The sequence below is a fragment of the Lepisosteus platostomus genome, chromosome 15, assembly GCF_059453375.1.
Source record: "Lepisosteus platostomus isolate fLepPlt1 chromosome 15, fLepPlt1.hap1, whole genome shotgun sequence".
Lineage (NCBI taxonomy): Eukaryota > Metazoa > Chordata > Actinopteri > Semionotiformes > Lepisosteidae > Lepisosteus > Lepisosteus platostomus.
Genome location: NC_142625.1, coordinates 24,253,887 through 24,270,988, shown reverse-complemented (window position 1 = coordinate 24,270,988; position 17,102 = coordinate 24,253,887). Strand labels below are relative to the sequence as shown.

At 46.7% G+C, this 17,102-nt stretch overlaps 1 protein-coding gene across 11 annotated transcripts in view; it reads right to left on the bottom strand.

Annotated features, from left to right (window-relative positions):
• The window catches only part of slco4a1 (solute carrier organic anion transporter family, member 4A1), a 44,139-nt gene extending 28,574 nt beyond the window's left edge, over window positions 1–15,565 (bottom strand). For 3 of the 11 annotated variants that reach the window (XM_088607617.1, XM_088607606.1, XM_088607616.1), the window contains exons 1-2: window positions 15,404–15,527; window positions 7,261–7,502 (exon numbers count right to left, since the gene is read on the bottom strand). The gene's annotated coding sequence lies outside the window, so the exon portion shown is untranslated. Of the gene's footprint in view, window positions 1–5,725; window positions 5,840–7,260; window positions 7,503–7,988; window positions 8,051–14,324; window positions 14,699–15,056; window positions 15,323–15,403 lie in introns of those variants that run through there. The other 8 variants (XM_088607609.1, XM_088607610.1, XM_088607612.1 and 5 more) reach the window with 8 other exon arrangements.
• Between the last annotated feature and the right edge of the window lie 1,537 nt (window positions 15,566–17,102).

Sequence of the window (17,102 nt, the reverse complement as noted above, 5' to 3'; positions counted from 1 at the left end):
CAGTTCAGAACAAATGATCATTTACACAGCCTTATACAGCAGAGCAGTAAGTGAAACAATGGGGATGAATTACCCTGCTCAGGAGAACAAAACCAGTGTCCCACCCGGGATCTAAGGACTTCAGCCCAGGGCTCTCCAGAGCCTGACGGAGCTCCACACTGCTGTGTGGTGCTCAGGGCTCTGCCCCACTCCACAGTGGGAACATGAATCCACAGCACTAACCATTCACTGAAATATTAATATTGCAAACCCTTCTTTCTGCTAGAGCAGCTAATGATTCATAACATGCTTTGCAATTAGTGCACATCACATTATGGCATTCTTCAGTCTGGCTTTCCCTAATGAGCTTAATGGATCTCTGGTAAACAAACTGCATGTTTTTATCGTTAGGAAACAAAACCACTATTACTTCCTAATAGCTCTCTTAACTAATTTATAAGGGCAGCATGCATTCACTCTTAAGGACAGTTTTAAGACCCTTTAATTATGTTATCTACTGTACAGTACATTCACAAATTCAGGGTACAAATTTGTCTTCGGTAAATTACAGGTTCGTATTTTTTAGGAAGAACTCAACGGAAATGGGCACACTTACAAAATGCACAGTAACAATAATGGATTGCATTTATCTCAAAGAAGTACAGAATCAGGTGTACGAACAAGACACCACACTTTTATATGATCCCAAAACGCTCACTTGTCATTACTTGAGTAATGGATCTGGGACAGTTCCTTTAATGTGTGTATCCAGTGCACAGATGTTTTGATGCCACAGGTTTATGAAATCTGCTCCGAGAGCATGTTGTCAAATTGTATAATGTAAAGATAATTTCTGAAAAGGTACTGTACAGTGAGGATACAAGTGTGAGTGCGTTGTCCTATCCCACCCTGGAGTGACACGGATTCACACAGGCCCAAAGCAAAGCTCAAAGAACAGTCACAATAAACACACCCCACCTATCTGTGCTTCAAGCAGAGTTGTTTGCAAACTAGAAATGGATTTTCCAACTCTGGCGACTTCATTCAGTAACAATTATCTTCCACAGGAAGCAACTGTAATGACCACTCAGCACAGGTTCTAGCACAGAGATCACCCCTGGGCTTCTCTCTCTCTCTGGAACCGGACAGACGCGTCTGGACAAAAACGTGACAGCTTCCTTCCTACCGGCCAGCTCTCTGCCCGTCTGCCACAAGAAGACATCATCACCCCGAACTGCGAGACTCTATCAGAAACTAAACTTCACAGCTTTCTGTATTCCTCTCGGGACGGTGAAAACGAAACTGGAGCATGTGAACGGAATATCTGGGAATTGTTTCTCCATGTTTGCATGAATCACACTTGGATCCAGGGAGCTCCCAGTTAATCAGCCAAAAGGAGTGGGTGTCCATAAAAAAGGGATAATTAGGCTGCGTGGTGTTTTTAATTTTGCTTCTTAATGTACAATGGAGATGTTAGATGTTTTGGTCAAAGGAGTGTCCCCTTAAAAAAAAGCTGAGGGCAGGAACCCAGCATGTCTCAGCTGGGCTCAACAGAGGAACAACGAAACCGTCAGAAACACAGCAAGCATGGCCTGTATTTTCAAAGCTCCGGGTCGAATTTTACTGATCCCGAAACTTTTTAATTTCTACAGAGCTGCTGTGGGTTTTAGAGCAGGATGTGAGATGGGGCTGCTTTTTGAGCAACGTGTCACAGATGTCACGGGTTCGAGCCTGGGTTATCATGTCACTTTCCAATTGCAACCAGGTTTCCCCAAGCAGGCTCAAGGTGACGTCAGACACGGACGAGCCACACGCCAGAGATCGGCGCTTGCTCTGTTGTTCCTGTGGAAAGTTCACCTGTGGAGAGCAGCACCCTCTCTTGTCTAATAGTCCCTGTACTGCATGCAGGCCAGCTCCTGAGCTTATTTACTGCAGCCCTTCACAGCTGTCCTGGAGCAGATGGTGAGAACGAGCGATATGTGTGGTCATGAGTGTTTCCTAATATCAGATATGAAAGGCTCTGACTGAAGGTAAACCCCAGACAAATCAAACGCAATCCCAGGAAAAAGAAGTGCTAACCTCATGATTCAGGCCATCTGTGGCTTCATCTTAATTCTTTTACACTGGGACAAGGCCGCAACACATTGCAAACTATCTCCTTAGCATTTGGCAGGCAGAGCGGTGGCTCTGTGGCTAAGGACCTTCCCTGTGGCTGGAAGGTTGCTGGTTCAAATCCTGTGGCTAGCAGAGGAATCCTACCCCCTTGGGCCCCTCAGCAAGGCCCTTAACCCTGGCCGTATAAATGGCTGACCTGGAACTCTGACCCCAAGCTTCTCTCTCCCTGTCTGTGTGTCTCATGGAGAGCAAGCTGGGGTATGTGAAAAGACAAATCCCTAATGCAAGAAATTGTGGCATGACTGGTCTTTCTTTTTTTAAAACTCTGAACAATGAAGATTATATGTTCAACCACAAGCAAGCAAAGGCTTTTATGGTTAAGCATATTCTCCCCACTATTCTTATACTTATGATTACTGCTGCAGAACATCTGGCCTACTGTACTAAATGTGATTCACTGACTATATTCTCACACGGAGTAGCTTAATACCATTTTAATAACATGTATCACATGTAACACATGCCAGGGCAAATCATACTAGAGAGAAAAGGATACAAGGGGTCGATCACACCTCTCTTCCCATGGGATTTCTCCCCACAGCAATGGAGCCAGCCTGCAGAGCCAAGAACAGCTTGGCGAACTGGCAAATTGAATTTGCACTGCCCGCAGTCCAGTATGTACTGAAACGCTACCCCAGCCTCCGGCGTGACGCTATGCCTTGCCTGCGCGCGGACAGGGCTCTGCTGTCCATCGGGGCTGGCCTTGACTCGCCAGCGGGGCTCAGCGACCCGCTCACTCGAGCGCTGGAAGTGCACAACGGCGCCACTGCTGTGCCTAACCAGCTGTCCCGTGATTAACAATTCATGTATCACTTAGGCAGGAGAACGAGCCAAAACATTTCCTGGAAACCTGCTGTGCGATAGGCAGCGTTGGGTAGCACATTTGACTGGGGAGATATCCTTCCATTCATCTGCTGACTGCTGCTTAAAATGCATGGCTGAGAGGAAGCCAGAGCCTATCCCCGGCACGCGGTGGGGATAAGGGAGATTGTTTTCTTCCACACTTTCATTTTTCCCCTTTTTCTCCTCCAGGGCTTGAACTGCCCTCTGAATGAGTTAAATCAGCAGAGGAAAACTGATATAATGAAATACTTTCCTCCCCACCCTCCAAAAAGATGCAACACCATTAGCATGAGTGGGCTCACTTACCCTAATTGCTGTTCTTAAAAAGCAAGGTGGCGAGTTTTTTTTACTGCTGCTGAAAGAGCACGGTACTGTATTGGATTTTACAATAGGCCTTGAAGCAACTATGAAACTGTGCAACAACCTACACAATGTGTTTAGAAAACAGAAACCTTGAAAGGGTTCCCCTGCATTAGGACACAGTTGTACTGCACATCAGGTGCACACGGCAGAAGCACATCAACTCTCATCCCTGATAAAGGGAGCATGCACATTCCAGAGCTAAATCTTAATCACACTGTATCACCCAGCTGTTATCATCAAACAAGACTGTGTCACCCTTTAGATCAAGTGGTATAAAGGAGTATTTCATAGATATTGCAGTTTCCAAAATTAAGAATGTTAATAAAGCATTCTGTATCTACAGATACAGAGTAGTGTTGGTCCTAATCCTATCCTTAACTTAACCATTATCAGGTATCCAAGGTATGTTCTATTAGTATTCTGCAGGTCCTCAATTTTGAGTTAACTGAGGATTAACAGAATATCATTTAAATTTAAACCACTAATTATCGGATTTACCCTACACCCTGACCCACAATTGTGTAAAGCACCAGTGTTTTTTGCTACTTAAGCTGAGGGCCTTCCTGCCCACCACAGCTAGCAGCCCACACTGTGGTTTGCTACAATCATTTCACTGTATATAACGTCATATGACCTAGATTTTCCCACGATTCCCAGAAGTGACTCTGCTCGCTTTAAGCCCCGAAATCATAGTCGACCATCTTTATTAAAAACCCTGTTCAGGGTTTTACTGTCAAGCTTTGCCTGTGTAGTCCTACCTCTTCAGAACTGCCAGGCAGTAAGACCGATGGACAACTAACTGCACTTCCTGCTGAACACAGCTGACCCGACTTGATCTGTGGAGACACGGCGCCTCTCAGACAGATGCAGAGGAAGTTCTGTTTTGCAGTGGACACCTGGGAAGCAAGGCATCACAGAGAGAGACCTAAAGCTCATTATCACACCCATCGTTCCCTACTGTATGTCACTTCCTGCCATTCAGCTTTGAAAAAGTTTTTTTTTTTAAGTTATTTTTGCTGGAACAGTCACCTGTTATGGAGAAGCACGGTGTGCGTGACTAATGTAGCAGAACACATTTCAGAAGATATACAGGAATGTAGCAATTAATGGTGGTGATTGCTGTTTCTACAGTACCTTGCTCCTTTAAAACCCTGCTCTTTAAAGATGTCCTCAACTGAACCACAGGGCCCTAGAAATGTAAGAAGGGGGTATCAGATCCACCCTGCTGTGTTTCTGGGTCTCCTCTGGGTGACCTTTTTCAAAAGCCAAGCTGGAATCTTCTCCCCGCCGGACCCTGCACTTCTCGAGAGCTGACAAGTTTGAAATGCCCCACACCACGACTGCCCCGGCAGCATTTTGACGAACATCTGTTTCGGTCGAGCTCGCCGCTCAGGTTACGTCGCGCTGACTGACAGTAACTGCACTGTTCGCAGCGCGCACACACACACACACCAAAAAAAGGAGTTTCGACAAAAACATTTTCAGACGGAGCAATTACGCGGGCGAAACGTACTATCCTGTACGTGCCGTGACGGTTTTTTTTTTATCAAAGCTTTTCTTGTCAGGCTTTAAGCAAGCGTCTTATCACGACACTGACTTTTCGTCCTTCCTACCGGTTCAGAAGCCTTCTGTGATAAAAAAAAAGATGTCATTGAAAAGTTTGTGCAGTTGGTCGCGATAAAGATAATTTTTCAGGGAGAGGCAGATTTAAGGGTTGAAAAGTGCAACAACCAGATTTTGCGAATAATTTATGTGCTGGGATTTCTGAGGGAGGAAAGACGTGCAGGTTCATCATCACACGTGAGACTTGAGTCAGAGCTGACCAGATCTGAGATAGCGCAGAACATCAGACTCGTGGGAAGTTGTTTCATTCAACATAAACTGGAACAAATATAGGGCAACATATGGAGACGGCTCTGTCGGATTCATGGAGGTCTCAGAAGTAGAAAAAAAAAAACCTTCCACTCCATCACATTGAACTTCAAACAAACAGCTTTTGTCATCAGTCCAAAAGCTAAGAAAGATGAGTTTCAGCTACAGGCAAAAGATGCAGAAGCCTTGTTTGGCAGTTGGTTAAAAAAAGAAACACACACACACACACCTTTCAGACAGTCTCTCTCCCACCCACACAAGCACCAGAACGCTAGTCTTACTTTCTTAACTGCTTCGCATTCAAGTCCAGGCGTTCAGGTTACACTGCATTCTGAATGACTGCAACCTCAGGCGCAAAGCAAGAAATGCGATGTGATGCATTATATCGCAATGCAGCACCACTAGTGTAAACAGGTTCACATAACTGCTGTCCTTCAGAAGCAATAAGGCAATGCAATTTCTTTTTACTGCTGCTGATGGGGCACTCTATTACCTTGTAGGTGCAGGTGGCTGTAACCCAGGGCTGGGGACTAGGAAGGAGATGTACAGTGCAGCCTGGGCTCCCCTCTGCTCGCTGCAGCTCTGGGCAGGCTGTCATAGCTCATGCCTGAGTCATGTGAATAAAGCACAGGAAGGACTCTGGTACAGATACAGGAGATGAGGCGATATACAGCCCAGCTGTGGCTGTGGCAGAACGTCAGAGAAACGTCAGGCTTGTTATATTCAAGAGCTCAGTAGACGCACCCTGTTCGGGATTTTTTTGTGCTTAACTATTAAATATTTGCTCATTCTTCCAACAGAGAAGGGCGGCACCTTTTGCAGAGGTATGGTTTGCCATGGATTGGACGTGACAGGAAGCCGGATGGACTGAATCTGCGAGGTGTCCCTTCCGTTCCCCTACAGTACACAGCATCTCCTAAAACAAACCCCTGAACCCCTGTCTCTGTGACCAAGAGGCAGCTGTGGAATAGTGCTCGATCTGCGCACATTGACCCTCTCGTTTGTGTCAGCGGTGTTAACTGGGACGCTTACATTTCGGTATTCCAGTCTGTAAAAATTCATTTTTTATGTGCTGTGACACAAAAGAGGTGCAAAATTACCGCTGTGCTTAAAACTCCAGATCTCCTTCTCCCAAGAGTCCTCTATGAAGGCATTTGTGATTGGTTTTACAGCATGAATGACTAGAACGTTATAGAAATGCCACGTACTGCTTCAGAACCTTAGGAACATAGGTATTTTACAGTATGCAATATGACTGGCACAGGGTGACCATCAGGGAAGCATGTAGTGCCTTTATGACTATGTGCTATTAGAGAGATTACTCAGGTGCCAGCAAGGAACTCTGCCATTACACTTAAAATTGTCCCTGCACAGCTGTGCACTGTATGTTACAGAGGTTACTGTTAGTTTCTCCAGCATAGTCGGTGGTTGGAGAGCTCTATAGTGTGACACTACACAGGGCAGCCTCTCCTCACAGTTTGCTTGCACTTTTATTTTCCCTGCTGGCTCTCTTGTGTGCATAACACATTTTTTTGTTTTTGTCTGTGGCTCATTTCTGCTCAGGTTACATCAAAACAGATCAAACCATTTTTCAAGTGGGCTCAATAGGGTTCTGTCTCTGCAATACAGATGTCCCAGGACAATGCCTGGACTTGGCAGCCTGGGCCAGCCTGTGAACACTTCCCATCTTTTGTGTTGCAACGGATTCTATCAATGAGCCCACGAATGTTTGTTTTTTCAATCATCGCTAACACAGGGCTATTCTTAGTTTGCCAGCCCTATCATTTTCACTTTCCCCAAGTTAAAAGGAAATTAATCTCTAAAATCACGCAGCTCTGCTTCTTTCTCTGCTTGTTTTCACCATGAAAATATCTGGGGCAGCAGAGCAAACGTCATGTTTTGTGGAAAAGGAATTGACCTTGATTGCATCCTTGCATACTGGAGCTTCCATAGAGAACATAAGGCTAATGACAAAGTACTGTATGTGTTTCATCTTTCCATCAGTATTTTCTGTAAAGTGGTACATACCAAGTCGCAAGGCTTCCCTTGATCCCATAGATGACTTTAAAGTTCCATAATGATCTCTGATCCTCTTCTGCCAGAGTGAAGTCTCCAGAGTGGGTGCAGGCCCTCTGTGACTGTTATTAGTAGAGTTTCAAATGGTATCCACTATTGTCACACCATGAACAAACAGGCAAATGTTGATTGGACGAATGCCGGTAGTCTCTCTTGCCTGGTAGTGTGACAGTCTTCTCCAGGTAAAGCTGAGGCTGCATAAATAAATAAATTTAAAAAAAAAGCAACATGAGATGATGAACTTTGAGCTGCTGGGGTTAATTATTTTTCAATCACTGCCACTCCTCTGGGTGTTTTATTTATGTATAAAAAATCTCTGCCAGCTTCCACAGGTGCAGCTTCACTTCCTGGCTCTTGAGCTGGGAAAGGAGCTGCTGGAAAAGGAGACTCGACCCAAACAGAAAATGCATGAATGCATCACAACTAATGACTGAGTGATTAAAAGCCACTGCTATAAATTGACACAATACATTTGTGACACAATTGCAAGCTACATGGAAAAGCCAGGTGAAATACAGACATCGTTTCCTATATACAGTACTATATAGGAAGTAAAATAATATTATTTGTGTATTATATATTATATTAATAACCATAAACGTTTATAGTTTTTAGGGCTTTAAAAATACATCATCTCAAAGTGCTTGTTTTAATAACGCTAATAACGCAAAGCGCTTCACCTGAACTACTCCAGTTCAATGCCCAGCTGTATAAATGGGTGCAGGTGTGAAAAACCCAGCGTCTGGAAACACAAAAGGAAGAACAGAGCTGTACAGTTGCCTGCTTTCTCGGGAGTGTGGCAACGTGAATTTCATAACAGGAACCTGAGGAACGTCTTCACACAGAGCACGTGCTCATTTAGTCCTCGTCTTCACTTCTGAATATCGTTATTTTCATCAGCGGGGGTCCAGATGGCTTGGCACATACAGATTGAGGGTCAACAAATCTTTTATTGTAAATGGCTTCCTACAATCCGCTGACCTAATTGTACAGACGCAGCCACGGACTGCTGTAGACTGCAGTGCAGTGGAATTAATTCCCTTGGCCCGCGATTGACCCTGATTTTGCCTTAAGCTATAGCAGCAGTAGGTCAAGTTGTAGGAACAGCAGTTATTGCAGGGAAAACAAAAAAATGATGTCACATGACATACAGCCCATTTGTCCACATCGCACTGCGCTCGACACCGTGAAGGCACCCGTCCTCTCCCGGATCCCCGAGCTGTGGGCTCACAAAGGCAGGCGACCGGAAAAGGAGTTGGGGCGCAACTCGACACGGATGACAAATCCATCGCGCTTTGCCTCCAGCGGGATACTTTCAGAAAATAATTTTATTTTTCAGTCACATTCATTCACGGCTGACTGATGAGACCCATTAGGTGCATCTAGTCAGGAGTGACGAGGCAGACTATATTTAGGACATTTTATCCAGGCCACTCCCTAAAAAACATGGGCAGAGCATGGGAATATGGAAAAATCGGAATAAAGGAGCTATGGAGAAGACTTACTGTAGGTCTTGTGACACTGGTGTGGCGAATTTAGACAGATCGTGGAAGGCCGTGCTGTGCCCGAGTGCACGTACAGTACAGGTGACCTGATAGCTGGGGCAAGAGGGTGGCATGTCTGGCCAAGCTGGAGAAACCCATTCCCATTAAATTAGCTCTGCCTTACAGGGGACAAGCTACTGAGCTACAGCTGTGGTCATTTTATTTCTACAGCACTTCCCTCCCAGTGTTAATTCTAGTACATACGTGACAGCAGAATGAATACAATCAAAAACACGAAGTGTGCAGGCGAAAGAGTGTCGGAGCATGACGTGTTCCGTGTGCACGGGTGTGTCGCTTTCAATCTGTCACACTCGGAAGTGAGCGTGACACCTGTAAGAGCAGAACCAGCAGAGGATGCGAGGAGATTGATCGCAGGTCTGCTGGGACGAGACTGTCCGCGCCGACGTGACAGTGCCTTTTGAATGAAGGACCAGGCATCTTGCAAAACACACTGCAGATCTGAAGATAGCAAGTGAAATCAAAGACGGCCTGATATTTGGGTTCAGCAGAGCACAGCTTTGCCGTTAGTTTTAGTGACACGAAAAACAAATGATTTTCATTGTTAACTTTCACCCAACCACAAAGCTGCATAATGTCACATGTGACATTTTACTGAGACCATTTCCTGTTTGATCTAAGGCCTGTGCGAAGTTCCATGAAGCTGTAGTGCCATGTGAGTGCCGTGTCATGTTTTGTTAAGGTTTAATTGATATTGTGAGATACTCGAGCTCTGGATCTGGCCTCTCCCATACTGGTGCGACAGGGTGCCCTTTTCTGCAGGTATTCATTCTCAGTTCTTAGGGGCACGGATCAGCTCACTATTGGTTGAACTGGATTTCATGTAACAACTTCTCCCAGCTCTCTAGGCGATGGCTGTTCCACTGTGATGATCCTTGAATCCAGTTTGCGCTTATATTGCTCATGAGGTTCTGCCCATTATCATACAGAGCAAATGGTAATTATACAAGTGAACCAGTTACGTGGATAAATTATTGGCATTTCTAGTGTATTTTATGCCAGTGGTTCCCAGTGCTGCTATTGCGGACCCAGACAGCTGCTGGGTTTCACTGCAGCTCAGTCTCTGTCCTTCAGTGACTCCTGAACTAAACCAACAAGCTGCTCGGCTGGAACCTTAGTTTCTGGCTTCTGTTTCTTCTCAGAGGACGGAGACTTTTAAGTTTCTCAAGAAACACGACAGTGAAAAGGCAGCCTCTCACATGTTTAGGAAACAATTAAATAAGTTTGGATTAAACCTACGATAAGCTCTATTAAGGGTTCATTGATTTAATTGAATACTCAGCAGGAACAAGCACCAGGAGCAGGATTGTTTTATACAGTCTTGGACGCAGGCAGTTCTTGTATAAATGACTTCATTTTTGCATATACAGTATGCAAATTGAATTCCACATTTTAATTGCCAAATACTGGCACGACTGCTTTATACTTTGCAATTTAGTGTGCACACCAAGTGCAGCCTCTTCCTAACTGGTCCAGTTCCTTCACCATCTGCCACACGTGACTTTGTCAGCACAGGTGCGTACTTTGGGCTCTTTTTATGGTGCAGTGTGTGATTCTGGGCCGAAGGCCTCCAGAGTCAGGCTATGTGGTGAATCATATGCTACCTGTCGGGGCCAGCTGGACGCATGACAGGCAATATCGGGACGCCAAGGCTGTGTGCCAATGCCCAGCCACCTCCAGGTCCGTCACAGTACATGTAAAGTGAACTAGGAACTGGGTGAAGGCTTACCCAGCAAGCTGCAGACTGCAGGACTTTCCTGTACAGACCATGCTAGAAGAAGATTCCGAAGGCTCTCAGAAGTGAGCAGGCTCGTTGCGTGTGCTTGCGTAATAAGCAGGAAAGGATGGAGGAATTTCACGGGGCGAATGTTATGAGAAATATCTCATTTTATTGTTCGGTGCATTGCTGAGGTCCACAGGAGGCTGTGGGAATCTGTGCTCTGAGAAATCCACTCTGATCCAGTGCTGTGATGTCCGCCTGCTATTTAACTTCTCTCTGATAACAACGGGGTATTTATTTGTGCTTTTCGTGAGATCAGAGGCAACTGCAACAATAAAAGGAGATTTAAAAAAATGCAGCCTGTGAAATTGATTCCAGTTATGCTCCCGAGAAAGAGAGAATTAGACCGAAGACTTCAGTTTTTCATTTGTTTATACCAAGGTAGTGCCTTTAACCAGAACCAGGGATCTCAAATGTACTCCACAGGAGAGCAGCAGCGAGTCCAACCACAACACACCTTAGTACAACCAAACACAAACTTGAGCCGCAGTAAATGAGTAGGGTGGATGGGGGGACAGTATGAAGTAGAAGCTAAGGCTCTGTACCCTGTGTTGGAGGGCTGTTAGCTCAAGTCCCCATTGCTGTTGCTTCCTTGAGCAAGGTAGCCTGACAGCTCCGATCCAGCCAGCTGCACCGCCCCCTAGAGGCAGAGCCTCGTATTCTCCATCCGCCTAACGCTACAGAATCTGGAACAGGCTCCGGCCTGTTAATCACGAGGCTCGATTACGGACCCTGCTCCCTACAGAGTGGGGCAGATTGTGAAGATGCTAAGGCACCCTCCCATTTTGCACCTGGCAGGAGAGTGAGTGACTAGCAAGCGGCCAATGAGAGGAGGGCAGGCAGCCCCGCCGGGTCCCCTCTGGCGTAGGAGTGGCTGGCCCGAGTCACATGACGCTGAAAAGGGGCGTGTCTTCGCGATGAGCCCCTCAGCCCGCTCAGCTGGGCTTGGGTCGATCACTTATGGCTGGTATTATCTGTGACACCATCCGTTCAAGAAGAAGTGTGACACACATGCCGATAATCTGTGTTGCCACCATTTTATTTGTCTTCACCAAGACAACGCATTAGAGTGCAGCCAATCAAAGAACGTGGAGTTGTGAACCAACAGCATGCAATTGCACATGAAATACTCCCTGCTGCACTAGGGGGGAGAGGGAAACAGTCTGCGTAGGGCCCTGCGCCTATGTCAGCCTATACTGCCATCGCTCATCTGTCCTGTAGAAAGTGCGGACTGCCAGTTCTCCAGTCTCCGATGTTTTCACACCCACTAGCTTTTACATTTTTCATTACAAGGGTGGAGAGATTTCCTTCTCCCTCAGAAGTCAAGTCAATTGTGAGAGAGAGCCCGCGGGAGGATAAAAATCAAGCCGCTGGAATGTCGCTGGTTTCAAAACCAAACCAGAAATAGTGGTGTCCACATCCCCAGCACAACCGTAATTGTTAATTAAAGCCAAACTCTATGTTTTATAAGTATAAAATAAGTAATAAAATATCGTTTATGGCTTCTCTGTGGATGAGAACTGAATAAACATCCGTAAAGCACATATTACACTATTTTATTATCAGTAACTGACCCACATCTTTGAAAACTCATTGTCTTTTCAATGTAATGAGATGTTTTCTTTGGTAAAGTCGTCTTTCTATGTCTGAATTTCAGACCTAAAATGTATAGGAAAAGGAAGTTTTTTTTACTATGTTATTAGGCTAATCCTGTTACACAAAGCAAACTATCCATTTACAGTACACAGCTGTGTACTGGAGTGTTGCTGTTTTGCATCATGATATCGTACTGTTGGTGTATTGTAGTACTGTCATACTGTATATGTTACATGTTTAGGAGCTCTTGGAGTACAAGACAAATTCCCTTCGGGCTAATGAAGGGCAATTCAAAGTTAATTCAGCTCAGGTACCTTACTCGAAGGTACTGTACAGCAGCACTGCCTCAGCTAGGATTTGAACCTCCAGCCTTCAGATTACAAACTCAGGACCCCAAACACAACTCCCTGTTTGACAGCACAAAAGATAATACCCCAAAGGCTAAAATAAATCAAAGCATATTGCAGAAGGGCTACGATATCTGCTCTCTGTTAAGTCTTATATAACTAGAACTTCATTAATTCAGACTGTTGCTTCCCAACTGCTTTCTAAACAAAACCCCAGAAATTTAATTTGAAAAGCAGATTTCTAACGGCACCCTCCAAACAACAACATTGACAATACAGCAATCCCTTGCGTGTCTACAGGTCGCGTCATGCCGAAGTATCCCATAGTGCTTCACACAGCGGCTCAGGCATGCAGGTGAGAAATTGCTTCACCTATTGAATCAAGGGGGAACTGTTGATGGACTGTTCAGACCTGGGGTGGAATTCATCCAGGCCACCAGGGTAAACACCCGTATGCTTACAAAACAGGGCTAAGGGACTGGTGATGACCAAGCAGTGTCAGGAGCTCTCTCTAACATCTCATTCAAGGGACAATGACTTTACAGCACAGAGCCCCTGGTCCCCACAGGTTTGGCAATTGTGTTACAGAAGGAAGACAGCCCACCTACTGGTCCACCCTCACTGCCCACAGTGACACGCTCTCCTTAACAAGTCTCCTACCCCGGCAGTGACCTGGCATGTCTTTGCCTTGCTTATCTTCCACCAGCTCCTGTATTTATCCTGCTACCGTGCATCTCTTATTTGGTTACTTGCTGTGGGAGCAGTGAGCTCACACATTACATTTGACTACTGCGATCAAAGTGTCTTTCAGCTCTTTCCCAAACAAAAAAGGCAGTCCTCCCTGCAACAGGAGGCAATGCCCTGCCACTTGCGTCAGATTCCATGGAAAATGAACATCTCATGCTGCGAGTGTTATTGTCGGATTCAAATTCTTACGGGAATTCAAACTTTGAAGCTACACTATGTGACATAACAAAAATTTGCTTTGAAGAGAAAGCATGATTTTTTTTCCCCCTCCGTTTGTGTTGGCTTTAAAGGATTGATATCATCTCAGTTATACCGGTTTATACTGAGTAATACTGAAGTCTAGTGGGCGACACGGCACGGACATCTTTAATCTACGGGAACCACCGGTCTACCATGACAAACGTTTAAAAGTCGGGGACTCATCACTAGAAGTCATGCCTATTTGTTTTATACTGCACTTCAGCCTGTGCATGCGTGCATTTACATCGAGAACGATCCTATTGCTCGGCGCAGAGCGACGCCCCCCAGAGGCAGCCGCCGCCGCGAGGAACAGGTGCGCGACCGCTAGTAACCCCCGCGAGGGGGAAGCGCCCCAGTTCCGGTAACCGCCGAGCCGCTCGCGGCGGCGCCGCCTCCCTCGGCCTCTCAGGTGAGGCGGGTGGCGGCCGCTGGTCGTAACGGAACCGCGGACCCGGGACCCGGAGACTGGGGTTCCGGTCCGGCAGGGCTCACTAAAAAAACCGTGACGCGATAACGCCCCGTAGTGACAGGCGAAACGAGTGCCGCAGCGTGTCTTGTGAAGACGAGCACAGCGGCGAAACGTTACGGGAGCGTTAGGGGCAGCTCCTTCCTAAACCTAAACCGCCGCCGCAGCTGCTAATTCACATACGACCTCCCGTGTTGCGCGATCATACACGGTATAAACGTGATGTGAAGGAAATCCTAAATGAATCACTTGCGCCCCGTCGAAAGGTGGACCCTTACCATCGCACAGTACCTCTCCTGACCCCCGATCTGATCATCCCGGTGACGTCGGCGGGGCAGGTGTACCTACATCAAGTGCAACGCACGATGGGAGAGTCATTCAAACGCCGTGGCTTCTGGAAAGGCGATTTCTGATATCTTACACCTTTTGCGGCTTATTTGCCTCGGGGAGGCATTTACGAGAAAAAAACACACCACCACTGGATTATTACGGCTACGAGACTGATCAAGCATCTCCCGTGAGGAGGGAGAGCGTTGTACTCTGGTGCACGGTGGTACCACAAAACATTTCCATGAGGGAATATCCCATTTTTTCATTTTCTGTCTGAGCGGAGCTCAGGGGAGATACTATCCCCGGGCTCGACACGAAGGGCCGTCATAACGTGACAAGTCATCGATACGGCAACCCCCCCGCACGCCGATTTAAAATGGATGAACAAAGCCCACCACACGGAGAGATTTCTTTCTTTTGCAAAACACGGTCCTGTTTGTTTAAAAAAAAATTCCGTACACACCCCGTAACCCACGAACTGACAGAAAAACGATCTTACCGATCGCATAGCGATGTATTGGGGAGAGAAAAAAAAAGACCAAGCAGATATTTATCAGAAATGATGAGATATTCAAACGCGTTTTACAAACATCGGATGGAAGGGCCGATTTAAGACGCCGAATGTGCGCACATAATAAGGAAAATGAAGCTGGGAGCGGAATGAAGATACTTTAACTTACACAGCTTTTCATCATTCTCTATCACTGTTAGGAGGGTCAGTCTCTCTCGGCTGTGAACCACTACAGCGTGGTTAATAGGATTACCCGGTTGGTAATGACATTAATTCAATCTTGCACCGCTGCTCCCCTCTGTACGCGCCGATGTCTCCGGGATCGGCCTCACAGTCCCGCATCTCGCTTTTGCGAGGACAGAAGAATCACGATCTCGGTAGGAGCTGGCTAGACAGCTAGACGTAGTAGCATCCTCATGTACCCCACATGGGGCAGTGAGGGGGGCTTTTCAGCCCGCTTCCAGGCAAACGCTACGGAAACCTATTTGCCGGCTTGATACAACGCCGATCACTTACCCACCTGCTGGTGCCCCAGTCGCCGATGTATTGCTATTATTATTATTATTGATAATAATATTCAATGATCACCTCTCCGTAGCGGCTCCATTCCTTTCGAGCGATTCACCGGCTTAATCTGTCATTATAATAGAAATCTACCGCTCAGCTTCCGAGATCGGCAGCCAATGCGCTTCAGCCCCCTGTGGTGCCAGTATGCTCAGCCAATGGGGACGGCGGCTCAGGCGAGCCCACGCCCGGCTCCCCCTCGCACGCAGAAGCAGCCCGACAAGCCCAGTGCACTCGTGTGTGCGCCGCGAACACGCGTTGCCTGTCGATTATTGATGTCAATCATCTTTTAAGGGCAGTGGTAAGAAACTGCATTCACAGCGTGTTCACTGTGCGGGCTGAGAGCTCGTTTCCGCTTTCATGCAGCAGTTGGATTCCTGCGCTTGGCTCCATACAGCAGGTGTGCGCGCCAGACAGGAGGAGGAGAGCAGACCTTCCCGCAGGTCGGTCATTAATGCCGTTCAGACGAGCCGGGCCAGAAATATGTACAGTATAAGAGTTAGGAGGGTCCTCAGCCAGTTAAGGTCGTGACTGGGGCACTGAGCTGGAGAATACACAGCAGATAGGACCAGAGTTGGGGGTTAACGCGCTCCTCCTGAGCTCAGGGCGTTTTAGTCTGTCACAAAATTGTGACGCGTTCCCTCCAAACACAAGCCAGTGTGATGGTGCAGCCTAAACACGTGAACTGACCCTTTCTACACCCCCCTCCCCAATCAATCAATTAAAAAGAAATTGAGAAGGGCCCAAACAAGGCTTGAATTATATGATCTCATTTCTTCACGAATTGTAAGCGTCTGGGTGCCTCTGAGGACCTCAGGTCGCCCTCAGTCGACGCAAGGATATTTCCCAGCACACGAATCTCACTTTATTTCTGAAGTCCCGATATTCTATACTGTATATATATCCCATTTATTGATATTTATATATATGCAGATTGGCAAGTAATAATTTATTGTGAAACTGTTAAGCACAGGGGCCCAGAGACTGTGACTCACGTGAACTTGTGAAAGTTCAGCTGAAATGTACATCGGGTGAGGGCTTTGAATTCCAAGTTTGTTTTGGCTTGATATCTTAAAAGCGGGGCTACGCCACCTGCTTCGGAATCAGATCACAGGGAGGATGAAGGCTGATTCTAAACTACTTTTAAGCACTTTTCCTGTCATCTGAGCCGCCTGCGCTGGGTGTAGGAAGAATGACACACTCCTGCAGACAGATCCTGTTTGACTTGGCCAGAGACGGGCTGTGGCTAGCGAGAGGCTCACAGAGGTCTCGGGAGGTTCACCCAGGGCCGTGACAGCAGTGCACCGCTGCAGGAGCACATGTGGGCCGATGTGTTCGTGTGTCGGGTCAGGGGGTCAGGGGGTCGAGGGGAGGGTGTGGGGTCGGGGTGACTGAGGGCTGGTTTGGAAACTGTTCTCGCCTTCGATTTTCGAAACACCTTCACTTCAACTGTCTCCCGGGGACGCTTCTCTCATTAAGTGTTTTCCTGCAGGATGACATAACAACATCCTGTTTATTTAGATCGTATGTAGAATGGTGCTCTCACATTCCTCATCCTCAGTCAGTAGACATCCCTAAGTATAATGTCCCCATGTATTGACGCTGTGAAAAAGTCAGATTTTAATCCTTTTTGTGTTCTTTTGATGTACAG